The following is a 24,499-nucleotide window of genomic DNA, read 5'->3' as shown; positions in this document are numbered from 1 at the left end:
TGTGGCGGAGGTCCACGGACCCGAGGAGGAAGAATGCGGCGAGTGGGTGCTAGGGTGGCCTCCGGCTCGAGCTCGTGGTCGGAGGAGAAGCAGTGGATGGTGGTGGAGCTGCTAGGCCGGTCGGCAAGGTAAGAGGGGCTCAGTGGATACGACATGGCGATGGTGGCGCGAGGGTGGGAAAGGATAGGGGGCTAGGGTTCCGATGTGGTCGGGGGACGGCTTGTGGCCGTCGGTGAGCCGACGGATGGAGGGCAGGTGGTCGGTCCACGGCACGCATTGTGCACGGGCGTCCACGCCGTCCCGGGTGAACAAAGGTAGGGGACGACCTTTGCTGGGTTGGGCCTGTCCGTGTGGACTAAGGCAAAGCAGAGGTAATCCTTCCTTTTATTTTTGATTTATTTCTGTTTTATTTTTATTTAAAACTGTTTTGCCAATGTTTTAACACCAAATAGATTTAGCAAAATATGATAGCTTGCCCATTATTACTAAAGCAATATTAGGCAGTGCCAAAATAAGTTTGGAGGCATTTCGAAAATGGTTGGAACTCATAATAAATTGAAAGGCATTAAATAATCGTTTTGGACTCTATTATAATTGTTAGGAGGCACTAAAATACTTGATAAAAAGTTGGTTACAATTTTATAAATACTTAGGGAATATTTGTAACGAAACCATGATTTTAGTTTTGAGGTTTGCAAAAATATTTAAAACACCTTTTAAATGTATATTTAAAAACAATAGGAATTTGATATGAGATATGATGCCATGTGATCATGCATTGTTTAGCAAAAAGGATTGGCTTGACCTCATGGTTTACTCTAGCTTAACCACGAAGGTTAATGTAGCTGTTAACCATGGGTGTTAAAACTCTCTCCCACTAAAAGAAATTCTCGTCCCAAGAATTAAGAGGTAGAAGTAAGGGGTAAGTTTGGTTACGAATTTCTAATGGGTCTTCTCGTTCTTCGTTGCTCTTCTCGAAGAAGTTGATCCCTTCCATCGATGTCTTCAATTCTCTATTTCAAGTCATCCTGATGAAGTCGTCATGCTTTCTTCTGGATCTTCATCGTCCTATGAATGCTATAAAAAGGAAAATTCTGAAAGAACATAGCTACACAAAGTTGGGAATCTCACGGTGAACTAAGGGGAGAATACATTAATTATCTCCTGAGTTGTAACTCACTGAATTCACTGGGAGCAATAGGCGATGGTACAAAAGTTTCAACGGGTAGGCAATCATTCGATGCCTAATCAGAAGGTGAAAGGGGGTTAGAACAATGAAAATTAAATAATGTGCATGATAATAGAATAGCTCATCCTTTGGACGATGGGTCGGGAATATCAAAAGATACTTGAAATCAAAGATGTACAGGAGAGTTAGGTTTTGATCCTGTGGAACTATGGGTTGTGGTCCCACCATGTGGGTTAAGAGTATGTAGAGCGGTGACATCTTGCAGTCTTGGTAGCAATTCAAGTCAGAGGATAGCTTGTCAGTTATTCCTGGCATCAATGTCTATACCAAGGGTGGGGGACACATAGAACCATTTCCTGCTCGTTGACACGAGGTGGAACAATAGGCAAAGTTCTCATCCACTGGTAGCTATCGGAATGTTGTCCACAACAGTAACATGATCTTACTCACAGAGTTGTACGCGAAGGTTTTTACCTAAGCAGGGAATTACCATTGCTCGGATAATTTAGATTACAAGAAAGGTTAAACAGACCAATGGAAAGGAAAAATGTGTTCTTGCACAAGTATTAGAGTATACATTTCCCAAGGAAAACAGAGCATGGTATACATGATAGGTCATAATGTACATAACCATTTAGATAATGGGGCAAGGAGAATCATGATGTTTATCTGTATGATTATGTTTGGATAATTGATCAAGAACATTTTTCCATTGTGATTCCAATGTTCATGTTGACATTTGAAGTACCACATTCGTGCTTTGGGGGCGTCGACATGGCCATCAGGTAAAGGCCCGACTTTGGGTACACAAAGGATCCATTAGGAACAACTTATAAAATAAGTCATACAATTTCCTCACGGGAGAATGGCTAACCTTACTAAGGAATATTATATAATAATAGGTCCTTCGGCCAGGTGTGCTAGACAAGACATCACTGTACTAGGTAACATAAAGAGCAACGTTATAATCATTGGGAAATGTTCCAACCATCATATTTGCCCGAGATTCTGATCTGATTGGTGTTAGGATACGTGAGACTCGGGATGCCTTAGAAGAAAAGGGGGCAAGAAAAATTGATGAGATGATGATGCAATATTCTCGGGATATGAACTACAGAAGCAAGTCTTGAATCATGAGTTGGATTGTAAGACACATGAACACAATGTCAAATCATTCGTGCCCACATGGAATTCTTACAACAAAATGCAACCAAGTTATGATTTGGGAACCATCATTGAGGATATCAAGGTCCTTGTGTAAGCCTGGATTAGCTTTTATGAAGGAACTTCTTTTCCTTGATCAAATCATTCGGTGGCTTGGGGTGCGAAGAAAGTTATATGAAGTGAAGGTAGCAAATCTTTAAAACATATAAAACTTCGCACAAGCGTGAATGATTTGGTAGCTTCATCATGAAACGTGGAGAAGTTGAGGGTGTGATCGATGGGCTCGCCAACATTCCCATAATATTTCGATACAGATGAATTTCCAAAATTAAAGGAACAAGGAGATAGCATTTGACATCAAATGATATAATGGCGTAAGCTCGAGGAAACATCAACAATTAAACATTGATCGAAGGCTGCACTCGGAGATACGGATTGACTAGCACGACCAATGCTAAAATCGTGAGTCAACAACCAACAAACTAAGAATGAAATTATCATCCAATAACTTCAAAGCAAAAAAGGGTTGTTAGAAGCATTGAAATCACACTTCAGGCTTCACTTGTCCGTATTCCGGTAAGAAATAACAAGGGGACTAATAAAGGAATGGTGATGGCGAGAAGTATCACTATATCAAGAATTCTTAAGAGGTGCAACAATTCTCACAACATTCCTGGCATAAAATATGGTAATACTCCAAGGTAGAAGATAACATAAGCTGGATAGCAAGGAACTCAAGCGTCAACACAAAACATGAACAAGTTTGTGTTGGAGGGAAGGCAATAAGGTTGTCGATGATAACATAAATCATCGAGGGGAAAGGATGATATTTCTCATCACAAATTCGATTGATATCCTGGAAGAGATTAGAATGTGTTGATGATCACGACACATTTGTCGAGAAATTTCATGAATATGTAATCGTTCAGCAATGACATCAAGCAAAGGAATGGTGAAGTGAAAGGTTGTCGGAACCACAGATTAGAGTGCTAGCTCAGAATCAAAATTTCCTTTCAAGACAACCAACATGATGTTGAAAGCTCGATGTAAGATTAGTGCACTATTGGGAATGTGTTCTAGGGATCAAGGACACAGATAGCATGGTCAAGCTCTAGCATGACGATGATGATTTAGCCTAACATCTTGGAATGATATGATCGAGTACAAACTCATAAGAGAAGAAGATTACTTAGAGTTGTTAAATCGCATTGTGTACTCGATTCAGTTATCGGTGTCCTTGAGTGTCCAACAACTCATAACACGAGGAAACTGGAATTAGTGAAATTTCATAGTTTAAGAGGAGCTCATAAGAAATTATATAGCATCGTGATATTCTCGAGATACTAGTGATAATACTCGGAGGTACATCAGAATAGAGGTTAGACTAGTGTATTGATCTGTGGAAGACAAACACTTTAACTTGTCTCAGAGTGAAGTCAAAGTAGAACAACATGGTCGGAACCACCATTGCCAAGGACAAGATCACACATACTAGATCAAATTAAACCAAGTGAATTTTATTATTACAAGAAGCTTCCATGATAAGACATACACCGGGTCCATGGGCATGAACACAAAGTTCAAGGTCGACTCCCAATCCATCAATAAATTACCTGCCATTTACTCCTTGCCTTTGATGAAGTTGTAGCTTCGAAAGATTATCTGGCCAAACACTAGAAGAGTAAGACTCGTGAAAACTCCTAGGTTCACATGGAATAGGGAAGGCATAGGTTCAACCCATCAGGGTATCATAGGAACATATACCACAAACTTCTAGAGTAATTTTCACATGCTTGAAGAGCATGGATGACAAAAGCATAGGATACAACTTATGAGAGGGAGAAGACACAATTTACCAATGGCATCATGTAACCGGGGAAGAATGTCAAAAGAATTTGGAATGTGAAGGATGCTATCGGATAATAACCCAACAATGGGTCTGGCGGTCCACAAAGGACCTTTATTGGCACCCAATCAGAGGAAGAAGGAATGCAAGGCATCGGATTAGAGATCATCTGAGTAATATCGATACGTAAATACCAAAGGAATTATTATTTCACGATTGGTGTATCAGAATCAGATGCTTTGATCAAATAGAAGTAAGATGGGAGGACTTAGATGGACAATCAATCAAGGTTGATTTGCCGAGAACCAGCTCCTATTTGGAAAGACATCTGCGCCGGACATATAATTTATGAGGATTAATTAATGATTTGCATGCATTCACACACGGATTGAATCAATAAGATCAAAGGACAAACACAAAGGATTTTAATGAATTTTTCTAGGCATATGGAATTAATCATAATGCAAGCAGGTGAGGAAGGTCAAGAGCAAATGGCTACTGAGGATTTTGAAAGATCGAATAGCAATTCGAAGGACTTGTGAAACCCATGACAACTGAGGACGAACGAATTCCCGGTTGAAAGGATGTGGATGTCGCCTAGAGGGGGGGTGAATAGGCGCTTTAAAATAATTAAGGTTTAGGCTAGAACAAATGCGGAATAAAACTAACATTTAATATGTCAAGCACAAAACCTACAAACAACTAGGCTCACCTATGTGCTCCAACAACTTATGCTAAGCAAGATAAACAACTAAGTGATAGCAAGATATATTACAATAAACAATATGTCTATCACAAAGTAAAATGCATAAGTAAAGGGTTCGGGTAAGAGATAACCGAGGCACGGGGAGACGATGATGTATCCCGAAGTTCACACCCTTGCGGATGCTATCTCCGTTAGAGCGGTGTGGAGGCACAATGCTCCCCAAGATGCCACTAAGGCCACCGTAATCTCCTCACGCCCTCGCACAATGCAAGATGTCGTGATTCCACTAAGGGACCCTTGAGGGCGGTCACCGAACCCGTGCAAATGGCAAATCTTGGGGGCGGTCACCGAACCCGTACACGTGGCAACCCTTGGAGGCGGTTACCGGTACCCGTACAAATTGCTCGGGGAAATCTCCACAACCTAATTGGAGACCCCGACGCTTGCCCGGAGCTTCACACCACAATGATTGAGCTCCGAGACAACACCAAGCTTCTAGGACGCCAAAGCATCCAGGAAGAACAATATCTAGGGTACTAAGTACCAAAGGTAATAAGCTTCTCAAACTTCACTTCCACGTATCACCGTGGAGAACTCAAACCGATGCAACTAATGCAATGGCAAGAACACACGAAGTGGTCAAGTCCCTCACACTCAAATCCCTCCACAACAACGAAAGCTATGGAGAAATATGAGAGGAAGAACAAGGAGCTCACAAAGAACTCCAAGATCAAGATCCAAGGGGTTCCCCTCACATAGAGGAGAAAGTGATTGGTGGAGATGTGGATCTAGATCTCCTCTCTCTTTTCCCTCAAGAACAAGCAAGAATCATTGGAGGGATTGAGAGTAAGCAAGCTCTAAGAATGTCAACAATGGAGGTAGAACAAGAGCTCAACAGATAGATAAGGCCAAGGGGGGAGAAGACCCCCTTTATATAGTGGGGAAGGAATCAGACCGTTACCCCCACTTACCGCTCGCTGCAGCGGTACTACCGCTAGCACTCCAGCGGTACTACCGCTGACCAGGGGCGATACTACCGCCAGCTAGCGGTACTACCGCTGGCTGTAGTGGTACTACCGCTGGCACTCCAGCGGTACTACCGCTCGTCCCAGCGGTACTACCGTTGGGCCCCTCGTTGGGCAGAGGCACTACCACCGCCAAGAAAGTCTTCGCAAAAAGGTCTGACGCAGTACAACCGCAAAGATGACGGTACTAAAACCTTGGAGCGGTACTACCGCTGGCCAGGGGCGGTACTACCGCTGGGACAGCGGTACTACCGCCAACTCTAGCGGTACTACTGCTAGGGCCAGCGGTACTACCGCCAACTCTAGCGGTACTACCGCTAGGTCCAGCGGTACTACCGCTCGCCACTGAAACAGCCATAACTTTCGCATACGAGCTCCGAATCAAGCAAACCCAAGCTTGTTGGATTCAGGACGACAAGAGCTATCCAAACCCAAGCTTGTTGGATTCAGGACGACAAGAGCTATCCAAACCCAAGCTTGTTGGATTCAGGACGACAAGAGCTATCCAAACAGGAAATCTTAAGACCATGCAAATATGAAAATGCCAATGATATAGAGTAGTGAGTCCTCTATGAATGAAGAACCGGCAAAAACTCCAACATCGAAAACATCATAGTAGATGCATATGGACTCCGTTTTCGATGAACTCGAGCTTGTCACGAAGATGACCATAAGCTCTAAAACTCACAAGGAGAAACACCAAACAAGAACCAAGAAGTATGATGCAAGGATGCAAATGGTTTGAGCTCTCAACGAACGATACGATCAAGCTACTCACTTGAGAGCCCCCCTTGATAGTACAACAATCTATCCTAAAGAGAAAACCTATCAAGGGCAAACCTATACCTTGCACCTCGTCCTCTTGAGCTAGATGATGATGATCTTGGCTTCCTCAAGATGAACCACCTTTCTTGATTGCGTTGGCTTGATGAAGACTAGTTGATTGCTCCCCCATACTCACTATGGGTGAGACACTCTTCAGCATATCTTCACAAGTCCATTGCCACCACAATGGACGGCAAGCTTCAAGCATGATATCTTCGTGCTGATCCACTTGAACTTTCACATCGCAATCCTGATGACGATCACAACTTGACGTCATACTTCATGGGTTGTATGAGATCTTCCCTTTGACGCAAGCCCATGGAAACACACCTAACCCCCACATAGAACTCTCACGAAGACCATGGGTTAGTACACGAACACGTAATGGACAATGCTTACCATACCATGGGATCACTTGATCCCTCTCGATACATCTTGTACGCTTCGTGTGTTGATTATCTTGATTTACTCTTTGTCTGAGATATTGATCAACCATGTGTCTCTATGACCATTCTTTGGATAATACCTTGAATACCATCTTGGTCATCATATAAACTCCTTGAACCCAACAGATGGACTTCAAGAAGTGCCTATGGACAAATCCTATAAATGTAACTTAAGGCAACCATTAGTCCATAGGAATTGTCATCAATTACCAAAACCACATATGGAGATATATGCTCTAACACCGGTAAGATAGTTTGATGTACCTTGTATTAACAAGAGCTACTAGAAAAATGAAAGTATGAGCGACAATTGTATTCAATCATCCATAAGGGTTGACGGTGGAAGGGAATCGCATAGGCGATGAGCAAAAGTTCGTGGGAGAACTTCAGAGAATATCTTCGGAGTCTTCTCATGAATCAAGCCATTATCTGGAATGAGGGGCTCTCCGGTAGGAGGTAGTTACGAGAACCTAAAGTTAGAGTTAGCAAAATCTTTAACCCGAAATAGAAGATAGATCAGAACCCATAGTATACAAGACGAGTAAAAGATCCTAATACCATCCGATTGGGATCTGTGCCCATAAGCCACCTAACAATGTTAGTAAAAGTTTTTCAAGTACTAGACTCAACTTCGTCCAATGAGTTGGAAAGGGGGCTATCTATAGGCAGTCGACTCTGATACCAACTTGTGATGCCCTCATTTTAATCGTACGCTAATCATACACGCAAATGCGCATGACCAAGATTAGGGATTCATGGGAAAATATCACAACACAACTCTAGAGAGAAATTAAAGTCATACAACCTTAATATTACAAGCCAGGGACATCGAGGTCTTGAATACATAAGCTCGAATACACACGAGTCAGCGGAACAAACAATATTTGAGTACAGAAATAAGTAAACAAGTTTTGTCTTAAAAAGGCTAGCACAAACATAACATCGGACGAAAAAGCAAGGCCTCCTGCTTGGGAGCCTCCTAACTACTCCTGGTCGTCAGCGGCCTCCACGTAGTAGTAGGCTCTGTCGAGGAAGTAGTAGTCGTCGGCGCGATTATCCATCTCCTCGGCTCCGTCATCTGGTCTTGGCAAGTCGTATCAAGAGGAAAAGGGGGAGCAAAGCAACGGTGAGTACTCATCCAAAGTACTCGCAAGACTGACATTAGAACTATGCTAAGTATGCATCAGTATCAAAGGAATGTGGCTATAACTTTGGACAGATTGCAGAATTGCCAGAATAGAGAGAAAGCCTAGTCCTATCGAAGACTAGCATATTCAGTGTCTTGCGGCATTAGAAGAGAGTAGATCAGCATAAGTAAAATATAGCAAGTTTATTAAGTAACGCCTAGAGATCCTTCCTCGACTCCCTGCGAGAAAGCAACCTCGGAGCCAACATTTTAATTAAAGTCAGACTTCTAGTTGTATTAGATCGGGATACAACTCTAAGTGTCCGTTACGATGGGCACGGCTATTTGAATAGATATACTTCCCTACAAGGGTGCACAAACTTACCTGACACGCTCGATTAACTCCAACCGGACACACTTTCATGGGTCATGTCCGGCATCAGCTAATCGACATGCCATGGTCCTAACTAGGCTCAACAGGGAAGCCACACACCGGTCTACATCCTAATCGCAAAGGGATCATGGGCCAATCTACCTTCACAATCCTGCATGTTACATGGACAGCAGGCGTGAGTCCTGGCACCTCTTTATACAAAGATGATGCTTACGCGGTCCCCTGGATATTTGGCATTAGGATCATCTGTTCATGTTCATCATGTTAGGAGCATGCGACACATGAATGGACAACGTATTTGGATTCGTGGGATTTCCGGAGCAACTTTCATGTATAAAATATGTTCATCCAAGTTACGGATTAATTTATATGAATTTTCAAGTTTTGAATAATATTCTGAAATAAACATATTTATTTTAATTTTTGAAAATACAATTATTGCATCAACATGACATCACGATGACATCAACACTCAACCGAGTTATCTCAGGTCAAAACTGATAGGTGGGTCCCATTTGTCATAGACACATGACTAATCCAGAGTTTAAATTAATCTAAAATGGATTATTTAGGAGAGGGATCCACATGTCACTATGTGTTTAAGTTAATCTAATTAAGCCATTCAATTAACTAACTAGTTAGAAAGGGTGGGCCCACATGTCATTAGCTAGGCACTGCCTAGTCAGTCACTTGACCGAAGCCAACTCGTCAACAGGGGGCTAGGGGCCATAGGGCACGGACGCTCGTGGTGGCCCCGACCTGGCCACATCAGTGGTGGGGCTGTAGTAAGCCCCAGCGGCCAAATCCGCAGCGGAGGGCCTCGGGAGGTCGCCGGAAATTCGCTACGCGGGCTCTCTGGGGCGGGCTCGAAGTTTGGCTCGTCCAAACCGGTGGAGCGGGTCGCATTCAATGGTGGTGGTTCCGCGACCGGAAGGGGTCGATCTCGGCGCCGGCGACGAGCAGGGTGGTGGCGGCATTCAGGAAAAGAGGGATCCGAGGCTAGGCACGCGCGCACGCTCGTTAGCTCGCTACAGGTGCACTGAGCACGAACACGAGCTCAGTCGCGGGATAGGCATGCGGTGGCCGCGGTGGTGAGGCGGATGGCGGTGGCGCGTGCACGACGACATGAGGGAGCTGGCTACGGGTGGCAGAACACAAACGACAGGGGGAGAGGGGCAGGCGCTCACTAGGCCCTACACGTGTGCGACAGCGGGCTCGGGGGGGGCTCGGGGCGGAAAATTGCTGCAGCGGAGGTCCAATGACCCGAGGAGGAAGAAGGCGGCAAGCGGGCGCTACGGTGCCCTCCAGTTCGAGCTCATGGCCGGAGGAGAAGCATCAAACAGCGGTGGAGCTGCTGGGCCCGTCGACAAGGTGAGAAGGGCTCGGTGGCTACGACAACGGCGGTGACATGGCGACGGTGGCGTGGGAGCTCGCGGGGAAGAAGAGTGCGGTGCGAGAGGGAAAGTGAAAGGGGGCTAGGGTTCTAAGGCAGTCGGGGGACGCCTTGTAGCCGTCGGTGACCCGGCGGATGGCCGGCAGGTGGTCGATCCGCGGCAGGTACGCGCATGGATGTCCACGCCGTCCCGGGTGAACAAAGGTAGGGGACGACCTGTGGTGTGATGGGCATGTCCCTGTGGACTAAGGCCCACCACATGTAAGCCTTCCTTTTATTTTTGATTTATTCCTGTTTTAGTTTTATTTAAAACTGTTTTGCAAATGTTTTAACACCAAATAGATTTAGCAAAATATGGTAGCTTGCCCATTATTACCAGGGGGTGATCTGCGCCGGCGCGCCGGCCTAGATTCTCGTTCGGCCGCGCGCGGGCCACAGAATCCACCAACCCCGCGTCGTCCGCACCGTTGGATCCGCATGCAACATTTTCCTCCCTATGCAGCAAAATTTCGATGTCATGCAGCAATTTTTTCAACGGTTGCAACAAAAAACAAAATTTGTAGCAAAAAAATATCTACTTGATCGTAGCAAAAAAACGAAGGTGATGGTACGTGGTAGCAAAAGTCAAACGTCGGTTGTAACAAAAATTTACGTGACGTGTATGCAACTTTTTAATGAACGGTTGCAGCAAAATATGATGCCGGTTGTAGCAAAAATTAACACGGTTGTAGCAAAAAGTAAAAAAACATCGATTGTAACAAAAAAATCCGACGAACTAGAGTTGCAACCAAACGTATATGCAGCTTTTTTACTGAGACAAAATATAGTAAAAAACGCTTGCAGCAAAAATGACGAAGGTTGCAACATATTTAGACGAAAAATGTTGCATCCATTGACCGGACAAGCACGCGGATGGGAAAAATGTTGCAAGGGCCCGCGCGCGCTAGGGGGCGACCGGCGCGTCGGTTCGGCCGGCGCGCGGGTGGGAAACATTTCCCTTATTACTAAAGCAATGTTGGGCAGTACCTAGTTGTTTCACTTGTGTTGAGTTTCATAGCAAGGGGAATCCTTTAGCTACCCTAGACACCCATCAAACACCTTCTGCCCATTGTTTTTGCTCAATGATTGGAGGACCAGAAGTGCTCTTCTTGAGCCCCAATTTCTACCGTAGCCTCTTGTAGATACCTTGCACCCTGAGTATCAATCGCAAGTCCATGGCACGATGATTAAAGGGTAGAAACCCCTTTTTACCTCTATGGACAGCAGGGTTACCATCTCTATTCTACCTCACCTCACCCCTAGCTAGTCTCCAAAGCATCCAATGACCTTTCTGAGTAAATTACCCCCTGCTGTAGCTAGTGGACTCAAGTAGTCGCGCCGGAGCGCATGCAGACACACCCATGTTGGCCAAAAGCCCGCTCCAGAGCACGCTGCAGTGCACTCAAGCGTTGATGCCACGCCACTGACCACCCGAGAATCTCCCCTCACGCGTGTCGAGGCTCCTTGACGTGCACAACACACCTCGCATGTGTCCCCCTCCTCTTGCTCCCTCCAACGGCTGCTCACACGCACGCCATTGCCTCGCATGCTCGAGCAATAGTGTGCTTCCCCCGGTCCTTCTCTTCCCTCCCCTTATCGTAGACCATGCCAAGCAATGCCCCAGACACACCCCCAAAAGCCCTCGTGCCCTCTAGGAATCGCCACGGCCTTGTCGGTGCACGAGCGCATGGTGCACCGATGCCCGGCTATAAATAGCCACCCCGAGACCCTCTCTCCCTTATGTTGGTTCCCTCCCACTCCTAATCGCATGCGTGCAACACCAGCTCGACCCCAGGGAGCCCCGGTGCTCGGGACCGATCGAAGCCCCACCACGTCAGGACTCCGTTGATCTCCTGGAACATCCTCTCTCTCTGGCACTCGTTCCTCTTCCACTAGTCCTCTCTCAATCCCCTGATGCATATCCCTCTCTCTCCCATTCGTTTGCAGTGAAGGAACATCGACGGCAACCTCCTCCCAAGCCTCTCCACTGCGGCCTCCTCGTCACCAGCAAACCAGGGTGCTCTGATGACCAACTCCACGACCCTCCGAACGGCAACGGCTCCCTGAGCCCGTTCCTGCCCTCGGATCCCTCCATCATGACCTCTAGCACCTCCGATTTGTCCCTCTGCTCTCTGCCCCGAGGAAGGAGATGACAGGTAGGCTCCACTTGTCATAGTCCCTCTCTCTCACTGACCGGTGAGCCCGTCCCATCAGGTTCAAGCGTGATAGTCGTGCATGGGCTGAAGGCGTATTCCTCATTTATGCCTTTGACGTGGCCCACGGCACTGCGTTGTGCCGTGGGCCGCCTTCTTCCTGGGTCGTCTGTGTTGGCGCCCTTCTGGCCCAAATGCATAGTGGCATTTTTTCTAGAGGACTTCCAAAATTCCACGAGTCAAAATATATGTCGAAATCCAATAATTCCAACTTTTATATTCTCTGAAAAATGCCACCAATTATTTGGTGCGATTCCCATAATTTTCCACCACAAGTTTTTTCATTGTTCAAATTTAAATTCAAATTTGAGCCTCCCAAAATCCACCTTGCAAAATACCGAGAGCATTCAAATCAGCTCCAAATGGAGTGATTCCAATTTCTAGGTCCTCTAAATATCATGCCCTATTTATCTATCCATGGTTAACATTTTTTCTATGCTATATTCTGGTTGGATCAAATAAATGGCCCCATTTCCAATTAATTCCATCTTAGTAAATTCGTAGGAAAATCATCCCAACTCCAAATCCAGTGAAAACACTTTCTAAATTTTTCTAAAAGCATGCCTTATTTGATGGGGGAATCCACTCCTTTTTATAAAAATATTTTCTGTAGACTTCTTATAGGATAAATGATGCCTCCATTTCCACCCTTCCAAAAAATTTGGTTGATCCAAATCCAGTAGAACCTGTGTGTCTATTTTTCTTATAGCCAGAGGTGTCTAATAAAAATAAAATTCCCATTTTAGAAAATATTTGTTCATTGCCTTGTTGTGTTTCTTATTGTGGTTGTTTTCGGGAGAAGGTTACGAGGTAGACGAAGTACTCGGAGTTGGACTAGAAGCTTGAGAAGACGTCGAAGACATTGCATAGCCAGGCAAGCAGCCCTTTGACCATGTCTAAGAAACCATTTTATGCATGGCATATAGCACTTTATTCTATTGTATTGAACCATGATGAATTGGTGACCACCGTGGTGGGTTACCTCCGTTACTTGCCTCATTGATACTCGCACGGTGCATGACCCTACCTTCCTATGAGGATTATGCGGGTGGTTAGTAGTTAGGATGCTAATTAGTTGCTACATAAGTGGGATGGGAATATGCATGGTGTCGGAAAAAGAAATGATTTCAAAGAATTTTTGAAAACCTCGTCGGGTGCCACTAAGGCCTGAGGGAGATGGTGTTGAGCTAGGTAACCACTTGAGAAAGAAGTGGTGTACCGAGGAAGTGAGTGTGTTGTTTTCGAAAACAGATTGGTTTAAGTTGTGACCGTTACTCCAACCTTATATGTGCAACCACGATACCCCTTATGCGACAGGGCCTTGTTGATTACCTTGGTCGATGCTAGCAGAGAGCCCATATTACTAGTGGTGGGAGAGCCAGAGTTACTCTCTCGATACTGGGTCGTGTCAGGTAGGGTTACCATTGGATGTTTTGAAACACATCGGGCACACCAGGGATGGTACGATCTTGAGAGAGTCTCGTATGATGTACATCATGAGTATGTGGGCCAACGAGTGGACACTTTGTTTGTGTAGCGAGGGGAAAGGCATTGTTTGTGCGCTTACCTCGGGTATGTAATATACCTCGAGTCGTGGATGACACGGAAATTCCTCGAGTCTTGTGGGTAAAGTGCGCAACTTCTGCAGTGTGTAAAACTATTCAAATAGCCATGTCCATGGTCAAGGACGGTTAGTTGACCGCTCTTGGGCTACGTCCATTGTTACAAACCGGGTGTGGGGGGGGAGAAAGATGAAAGTTGAGCTAAGTGAGATGACTTGACATGACGATTGAACATGAGGTGTTCAACCGCTGCTTACATTGATATATGTAACTTGTTCATATGGATATCCAGAACCCCAACATTTTCTTTCTGCAACTTACCTACTTAGTGTTATATCATGCATCGTTATTGCCTCGTTCCAAACATGGATTACTTGCGAGTACATTCAAAGTACTCATTGGCTTTCCACTGGTTATTTTATTGTCATGCATGAAATCACATGATATAATGAAGAGTACCTTGGTGATGTACGCGTGGGCTAGGATGCCTCCCATTCAGAATTCATGTAGGGTTAAGTCAAATGGCATGGGTACACGCTATCGTTCAAGATTTCCATTGCAGATATATGAAGACTTGGCCATAAAGGCCATACTTTAAAACAGTATGTGATACATGTAAGACTCTTGTTATTCAATTTATGTGTGTTCAGTGAGCATTGATCTCTGGGATCAGTGTGCACGTACATTTGGTGATCACGACTTATGGGTTAGGACGTGTGGAGGATGGAAGAATGGGTCAGGCTGGCCCTGGCCTTCGATGTAATCAAGATGAAGACCCCCTAGAGGGTTGACATACACTTCAAGCGCATTTGGAGGATCAGGAGCTCAACCCTAGGTTGTAACTCACCATTTGTAAACCTAGGTACCCCAGGTGTCTATATAAGCCATGTAATTTAGTGTGTAGAGAGACATTCGCAAGGTTTAGAGCTTAGAACAATTCCATACGATCTCGAGGTAGATCAATTTGTACCATGTAACCCATCACAATCAATATATTAGAAGCCTGAAGTACGGTTTTACCTCACCAAGAGGGCCCGAACCTGGGTAAAACATTGTGTCCCTACTTATTTTGTTACCATCTAGCTCAGATCACCAAGCTTGGGACCCCCTACCCTAGATCCACCAGTTTTAGCACCAACATTGGTGGCTGATGCAGGTCCCACTCGGTGATCGCATGAGCTCGATGAAGAATCTTTGGATCATCCACAATATTTATTGCTGGGACATCTTTGGCCCCGCCGAGGTTCTCGCCTTCGGTAGCATAGTGTTGCATGCCGATGCGACTGTCCATCTCGACCGTATAGGGAATTTCTCCCGAAGAACGACCGTCCATCTTAGCATTCGGGAAAGTGCCATGGATGCAAATGGAAAGCCTAATTCCCTGGGCCGAATTTCAGATCCTTACCCGGGGACCATGGATGTCATCGCCCATATATCAAATTCGATCTCGAGGCGGGCTCTCGATTTAACCTCGCTCAAAAATCTCGCTTTGAGCTCAGATACGAACATTTCCCGAGCATCCAACCTACCCGAGGAAAATTCTGAGGTGTCACCATGCAATGCCTAAGCTGAAACCCAGCTTTGCCTCGCCTACCGTCAATGGACGAGTGTGGCCGACATCCTAACCTTCAATAAGATGTTGGCCCAAACCCGAAACCTCAAGATTTGGTATGGATCGTCGTCGACCCATGATCAGGCCAGGGTCAGACCCGAAGGAGCATAATTTTTTGCCACACCCAACACTCACTTGGTCACCACAATCAAGGACTTAACTGATGTGCTTGACTATGCCTCCAAGGAGGCCATGGTCATAGAAGTGGATGACGATGGTATGCCATATTTAGCATCACATTTGGTGTCCGGCTAGACAGGGAACTGGGCAGCCACGTCTACCCATGATGTCTAGATGGTAGATGCCCCAAGGGATGACGATGAAAAAGAGAAAGGAGTGGAGCCACCCAAACATCGGTGCCGATGACGTTGTAATAAAGGCGCGTGCAACGGCAACACCAACCATGAATCTATCTGTAACGGTGATGCTACGAACAACATCAACACACCAGACGACGTCAATGATCAAAATGAAGGCAATAATACTAATAACGGTCCCATTGACGACACCACGCCTAATGTGGGAGACGAAGACCTCGAGGATGGCGAATATTACCCAAAATCCAGGGAGGATTTAAGCCTCGTACCTCAAAAATTCGACATCCCTCAGGAAATCATTAGATGATCCTTAGTTACAGACCTTCCAACAATGGTTGCTTAGTACAACCAAAAGCATGAAGCTCAAGTCTGTGGTATCACTAGTAGGGATGTCTAGAGGGAGGGTGAATAGGCTACTTGCATAAATTAAAACCTAGCCTTCTCCCAAAGTTAATTGGTGGCAGATTTTAGCAGTTATAACAAGTCTAGTGCACCCTACACATGCTATGGAGTAAAGACATTGCACATGTAAGTAAGGAGTAGAGTTTAGGAAGATCAAATTCAAAGACGGACACGGTGAGTTTTGGTGTGGTTCCGATAGGTGGTGCTATCGTACGTCCACGTTAGTGGAGACTTCAACCCATAAAGGTTAACGGGCTTGCGAGTCCGTGGAGGGCTCCACCCACAAGGGGTCCACAAAGAAGCGGCCTTGTCTATAACACCATGGCTTACGTCCATGAAGGACTAGCCTCACTCGGAGTAGATCTTCACATAGTAGGCGATATTCTTGCGTGTACAAACTTCTTGGTTCAACCCACAACACGAAGTAGGAGGCTCCCAAGAGACACCTAACCAATCTAGGAGGCACCACCCTCCAAAAGGTAACAGAAGCAGTAGTATGATGAACTCCTTGCTCTTGTGCTTCAAAAGATAGTCGCCTCAACACTCAATCACTCTCTCAGAAATTTGGCATGGGTAGAAGAGATTGATTGGGTGGAAAGCAACTTGGGGAGGCTAGAGATCAAGTTTCAAATGGATGGATTGGAATATATTGATCTCAACACATGAGTAGGTCACTCTCTCTTGGAAATATGGATATGGAAAGTGTACGTGTGTTCTGAGTGCTTTCTCTACGAATGGGAGGTGGTGGATGGGTATATATAGACATCCCTAAAAATCCAACCGTTACAACCCTATTACCCAACTCGGTGAAACAAAAAAGAATCTCGATGGCACTGATTTTCACAAAATGTGGCAACTTTCGAATTCTCGGTGAGACCGATATAAGAATCTCGGTGGTACCGATATTGTGACCTAGGGCAGTTTCCAAATCTTGGTGAGACTGATTCCAAAACTCGAGAATTCCGATTCTTGAAATTGAGACACCAACAGCTTGGCTCTGATCTCAGTGGCCCCAAAGTGGGAGTTGGTCGTACCGAGATTCTAGGGCTTGGCAAAGGTTTTGTATCTGGAAAATCGGTAGGGCCGAGTGGAAAATATTGCTGGCACCAATTTTGATGTTTAGGCTTTTGGACAGAGAATTTTGTGGAAGAATGGCTGGGTATTTTTGGTGGCTATATCTAAGCACTTGAGAAACCAATTCATCATAGATACCTCACCCCCTTTAATAGTATTAGCTTTCCTATGGACTCAAATGTGATTTCTTACACATACAAAATGTAGACTCTTGTAGCTTGAAGGTTGGCCAATCCTATTCCTTTTGTTGGGGATTCTCCACATAATCCTTTAGCCAATGCTCTGTATGTATTATAGCTGAAATATACTAGGTAAAAGTGTTAGTCGAAGAAACAATGTATGTTGTCATGAATAATCAAAACCACCAAGGGGGCATATGGGCTTTAATTCTCCCCCTTTTTGGTAATTGATGACAACATACAATCAAAGCTTCAAATAAAGATAGGCATTAGAATATGACAGCTTTGAGAGATACATGACTAATACAAGCTCCCCCTATATGTGTGCAATCCCCTTTTTAAAGAATGTTTGCTTTCGACTGCATGGGCACACACATGGTAGAAGGGACAAGACATGTCATGTGAATCTTGGCTATATGCATCAAACAAATGTGAACAAAAGATTTCCATGTTGAAAACTCACTCTCGCAAACAATATTTGCAAGAGACAAGAGTTCATCCTGATCAAGGATATGATGCATATACTTATGTTGAGGTTCTTGAGCATCTTAGTAGTAGGAGTACATTTTATAAAACAATTGTTAGATAACTCAAGAGTATTATATTGTAAAGACGCAAATAGATTCAATAGTACCAAGACATGGAAGACATACTGAAAATAGAATTTGATGATAGATATGTCTCACATAGTTTTAGAACTTTCTCCCCTCAAAGAATGTGAATATGTAGGATTGTCTGTCCCCGTGAATGATAGCATGTAGATATTGGGAGTAGGTAGGTTGAGACAAGTTCAATCCAAACTAGGCAATAAAAATCAAATAAAACATTCTATATCTCTCCCCCTTAATGGTATCTCTCCCTATGAATGTGTATGGTTTGATATATCTCCCCCTTTGCCAGATCTCCCCTTTGGTAGACCTCCCCTTTGGTATAAGCATCTAGATGCTTTGATATATATCCCCCTTTGAGATTGGTTTCTAAAAAGGTCAAAGGTTAAGGGTTTATTGAGAGTAAGGGATCCTTGATTCTTCTCTATTTGATAAGGGTTCCTTGATATCCCCCCTTTCTCTATGGATAAGGGTTCCTTGACATTTCTCCCCCTTGTGTGATCATTTGAAGTTTCTCCCCATTTTGACATAAATTGTAGGATCACTGGACATTCCTCCCCCTTATAGTGCGATCACTGGACATTCCTCCCCCTTAGCATTAATTCCAAGAAAAGCTAAGAATCTCACAAAGATCATAGGTAGTAATGAAATTCGGAGTCTATGAGGCAATATGATTTGGTAGGACTAAAATTGATCTTAGGCCTATGGGAGAAATCTGTTGGACCAATTCTTCCAATTGGGAGAGACATAGTTGCAATTAAAGTTCAACTACTCAACTCAAAGAGATATAAAATATCCAAAAGTTTGGAATGAGAAAAGAGAAAACATTGATGTTTTTTTAAGAAATACACATATATATAGATGATAATTGAATGGTCCCAAGAAAGTATGCAACAAAAATATGAATCATACAAGAATCTTCATCTAGATGTTGGGCGATGACTAAGTCACCTATATTAGAGTATACCGACTTGAGGAGTCAAGCAAGAATGCTTGATCATAGGTCATACTCGTCGTTAAGCGTAAAATGGGGTTACCATTTTTTGATTAGGCATTTTAATGTATTCATATCACTTGAGTTGCTTTACCTCATGACTTTGTGTAAAGCTTTATAAATTATATGAGTGCATACCTTCGAATGATGTTGATGACATGGCATGTAGGTGAACTTGTTGTGGATGCTCAATGTTGATGAAGATCATCTCGATTTTGGACCTATCCTTGATGTTTTGGTCAGTTTTCACCTACACAGGTTAGTCATGCAAGGAAGACCATAATATATCCAAATGACAAGAGTGAATTTATTCATCAAATAGTTGTCAAGGATATGATTTTGTTGTCTTCTTCCTACATCGCCGAAGAAGGGGTTGTTGATACTTGGCCATGACAAGATTGCTTTTGATGTGAGTTGATGGCAATCTTGTGGAGTGTAGTTCTTCCAAGTACCTACAAAAGGTTAGATGCAATACAATGGAGCATAGTTTTCCAAGATATAAGATAGTGTCATATCAATAGCATCATGGAATAATCAAGTAAGCTCATGCCCTTGCATGCATTCGAGTGAGTCTAGATCAAGTTTCCAGAATGAATGATGTTCAACTCACTCCTCAAATGACAAAACATTTTCTCATTAAGTGGCTTGGTAAAGATATCAGTCAATTGTTTGTCTGTAGGAACATTCTTGAGATTAATATCTCCTTTACCAACATGATCGCTAATGAAATGATGTCGCACTTGAATATGTTTAGTTCGAGAATGTTGCACGGGATTATGGGAAATTTTAATAGCACTTTCATTATCACACAACAATGGAACATGTTTCACATGAATGGCATAATCCTTAAGAGTTTACGTCATCCATAGTAATTGTGCACAACATGATTCGGCGGCAATGTATTCCGCTTCGGCGGTAGATAGAGATACCGGGTTTTGTTTCTTGGATGACTAAGACACAAGAGATCTCTCAATAAATTAACATGTACCCGAGGTGGATTTCCTATCATCCTTGTCTCCAGCATAATCCAAGTCAGAATAGCCAACAAGATTAAAAGAAGATCCCTTGGGATACCAAAAGCCAAAGTTTGGTGTACGTATCAAGTATCTCACAATTATTTTCATAGCCTTTAGATGACACTCCTTAGGTGTCGCTTGATATCGGGCACACATGCAAACACTCAACATGATATCAGGACTGAAGGCACATAGATATCGCAATGAACCGATCATTGATCGATAAACCTTTTGATCAACTGGTTTGTTCTCCTTGGTAAGATCAACATGTCCACTAGTAGGCATGGGAGTTTTCATAAATTTGCACTCTTTTATGTTGAACTTCTTGATTAAGTCATTCATGTACTTGGTTTGAGAGATAAGCATACCTTATCTCGTTCGTTTCATTTGAAAACCAAGGAAGAATTTCAGCTCACACATCATAGACATCTCATACTTCTCGGACATCAACCTTACAAACTTCTCACTAAAATGTGGGTTAGTAGAACCAAAGATAGTATCATCCACATATGTATTTTGCATACAAATAGTTCGCCATTAACTTTTTAGTGAATAAGGTTGCATCAATTTTAACAATCTCAAAACCCTTTTCAATAAGAAACTTCGTTAGGCATTTGTACAAAGCACTAGGGGCTTGTTTAAGACCATATAAAGCTTTATGAAGTTTGTAAATGTCACATCCCTGGAACCCTAGTCAAGTATAGCATTGTGCTCATATCTTCTTTGCATTGCATCCAAGAAAATTGCAACAATATCAAAGCAAGTGGTGAAGCAAAACTCAAAAACCCTAGCCACTTCTCAAATTCAAAGGAATTATAAACTTGTTCAAATCAATGAACCCAAAATGGCCTCAAGAAAAGTTCAACTTTTCTGATAATTCTTGAAAGAAAATAAGCAATGAAGAAAACCATTTTCATAACACTCTTGGCATTTTAAATAAATGCAAAAAGCTACTGGTTTCAAGTTTAAAATTTGAATTCAAAACTTTAAGTTTTCAAAAATGTTGAAAACTCCACGAATGGTTGGATATATTCCAACAAATATTCTGGTGTGTTCAAAATACTTTTTACAAACTATTTTGGAGCTGAAACAAATAGCAAATCAAATAGTTAGCAAAACGGAAACAAAACAAAAAAAACCTGAGGAAGGACTTACCTGACGCTCACCTGGCCCGGCCCAGCTTCTTCCTGTCGTCTTCCTCCCCCGCCAGTGGGCAGCAGGAGGTGGCCGCCGCGACGCTGCACGCCTCCACGCAGCTCCCTGCCTGCCTGGCTGCCGCTTCGCGCTGGCGAGTGCGGGGATAACCTCCTCGAGCCCAGGCCTATCCATTCCCGTGCGCCATTTCCCCTCTCCTCTCGGTTCTTTCCTTCCCCCTTCTGCCGCCATTGCCAAGAGCTCGAGCTCGAGCTTCCCGTGCCTCTGGCCACTAGATCTCTCCCCCGAGTGCCCCATTAGCTCTGCCTCGACGAGCTGGTCCTCCCTGCAGAAGCCGAAGCCTCCCCGAGCCCTGGAACGCCCACGACACCGTCATCTTCAAGCTTCGGCCGCCGGCGAGCTCCGCTCGATTCGTCGCCCCCAGCGCTTCCCCGAGCTGTCTAAGCCCTCCACTGCACTCCTCGTGAGCTTGCGCAGCTTTCCCCTAAATTTTCCCCGTCGATCTCCTCCTCTAGGCCTAGTTCCACCGGAGCCCGACGAGGACCGCCGCTGCAGCTCGTCGCCGGCAGCCCTACGGTGAACGGTTGGTCCATCTGAGGCCACCAGCAGCTTCAGGTCGTCGCGTAGATGCTTTAGGAGCCCAGCCCCGAGCAATTTGACCCTGTTTCCGATGACCTCGACGATGGCCGAACTTGGTCGCCGCCGAGCTCGACCTCGACGATGGCCGAACTTGGTCGCCGCCGAGCTCGTCGCCGACGTCGATTCCGGCCATCCCAGCCCCTGGGGTTTGCCCGATCGTGCGCGTCGTCGAGTGGCTGATCTTCCTATGGTCTCCGTCGTGCGCTTGGTCATCAGAGACGAGTTTTCGATGCCCTCTGCCGTACTGGTGGTCGCCGGAGGCTCCCCGCCGGTGAGACGACCTCACCACCGGTGGATCTCAGCTGGGCTAAGCCACTGACGTGTGGGGCCAGCCTCTGGATATTTTAGTTAACAAAAATAAAATTAATTAATCTAATAAGTCACTCACATGTGGGTCCAGTACTGTTAATTAGTTAATTAAGTTTAAAACTAATCTAAATCTGACCAGAGTCACTCACCAGTGGGTCCCGCTGGTCAGGTTTGACTTTCAACAACCAGTTTGACCTGCTGATGTCATGCTGATGCAGTAAAGATTTTCTGATTTAAAAGAATTCCAAAAAAATGCCAAAACTTATAAAAATCATAGAAGTTAATCTGTAACTCCAATGAAAATAATTTATATATGAAGAAGTATCAGAAAAATCCAAGGAATCTGAATATGTCATTTTCAAACATGTTTGAAAATGTTAGTGGACCAAACATATAGAATAATGAATAAGTTAAATTTTATAAATGCTTTGGAGATGGAATTTGAAAATCATTTGAATTCCACTTCAAATGCTATGATCAAACATTGTTCAATCACAACCAGCAACTTAACATATCATTTCCATGCATGTTAAAAAAAAGTTGATCTGAGCATCAGGTCGAATCAATTAAAAATGGTATTCGAGAATACCTCGTTTGAAGTGATATATGAATCTGAGTCAAATCAACTTCAAACCTAATGAATGTTAGTTATATTAGCATACCACCTTGCATCCTCATGCCATGCTCATGCATCATCTTGTTGCATATGATTGTTATTGATTGTTGTCATTTTCTTTGGTAGGCTCCGCTCCTCCGGCTTCCACCGAATATCCGACTGACGGATATTGTCCCTCCTCTGAGCAACAAGGCAAGCAACCATTTTGATCATCCCGATAAACCCCATGTTCTCGCTCCTGCACTTACTTATTTCATTAGGATCAAATGCTCAAATGCTTTTGCCACGTTAGTTGAACCCACTTCCTTTGCATGACCTGTCCTTGTCACAGTAAATAGTTGAACCTTGCAACCTAGCATACCTGGTAGTTGCTTGAGCCATGATGTGCCTTATCCTACTATGCATGCTATGCTTAGAGTTGTGTATGGTCTATCATCTGGGAGATGAACAGAATTGTGAGAATGTGTTAAGTAAGTAAAGGTGGTGTGTTGAACCTGATTTGGTAAAGGTACCGGTGAAAGGCTATGTAGGAGTACATGGCGGGTTGTTTCATTGGAACCGTCCTTAGGAACTGAGTTCCGTGTATGTAATCCAAGACTAGATACTACCACACGTTGGGATACTTAATTGACCCTCTCGACTTATTAATTGCTTAGTACTCGGTCCAGGAGTTGCAAGTAGTTTGTGGTGTTTATAGTCATGCTGGAGGCCGTGCATAGCGCTGACCTGGGAGGTGGGCTGTGATGCGGTAGGCAGTGGCACGGTGTACCAAGTGGCACCCGGATGGTGGGCTTGGGAACCCTGCGCACATCATTTGGGGCCGTGGCGGAAACCTCGGCCGGACTTCCGTGCGGGTTACCCTCAGATAGGCGATAAACCTGGACTAAGTATTAGCGTGGTTAACGGTCGTGGCCGACTCCCTCGCTGGGCTTCCTCTTGAAGGTTGCCGAGGTGCATGACGTGCACATGGCGATAAGTGGCGAGAGCGTGTGTGAAGAAGTACACCCCTGTAGGGTTATGATCTATTCGAATAGCCGCGTCCGCGGATATGGACTACTTGGAGACATATGTTGTTCATAGATAACTCCAATGGCTACTCATAAAACTGCCAAGATAAGCGTGAGTGTCGTGGACGGCATTTCCATATGGAGACGGAATGATTCCACGATGGAGTATTGTTGTGGTGTTAGTGGACTCATGTGCGAGAAATCAAGTTGTCAAAAAGTGTTTTAAAATGCAAGTTGTCTAGCCACGAGTCAAATGCTGGCTTTCCGCATGAAACCCCACAATTCCTTATTGATACATTGCATGAGTAGATAGTTATCCTAACGTCTTGCTGAGTACCTCCATACTCATGTTTGCTTAATAATTGTTGCAGAGGTTGTTAATGACCCTAACAGAGGGTTCTTCCTAGACATCGACGACGACGAATAGTTGGTGTCCCAGCTACGATCAGGCCCTGGGGTGGGTCTGTAGTATAGTCACGCCATGTGCCTTCTAGTTTCATCTGTATGTACTCAGACAGTTTAATTACTTCCGCTGGCTTGTAACTTGAATGACTGTTATGATGGGTCGTGAGACCCCTACTGTGTAATAATATGTGTGTGGCTGTTCCGAGCCTTTTAAATAAAGCTTGTATGTTTATGGTTA

Source organism: Hordeum vulgare, chromosome 5H, assembly GCF_904849725.1.
Source record: "Hordeum vulgare subsp. vulgare chromosome 5H, MorexV3_pseudomolecules_assembly, whole genome shotgun sequence".
In the NCBI taxonomy this organism is placed as follows: Eukaryota; Viridiplantae; Streptophyta; class Magnoliopsida; order Poales; family Poaceae; genus Hordeum; species Hordeum vulgare.
Note: the sequence above shows the minus strand (reverse complement) of the source record.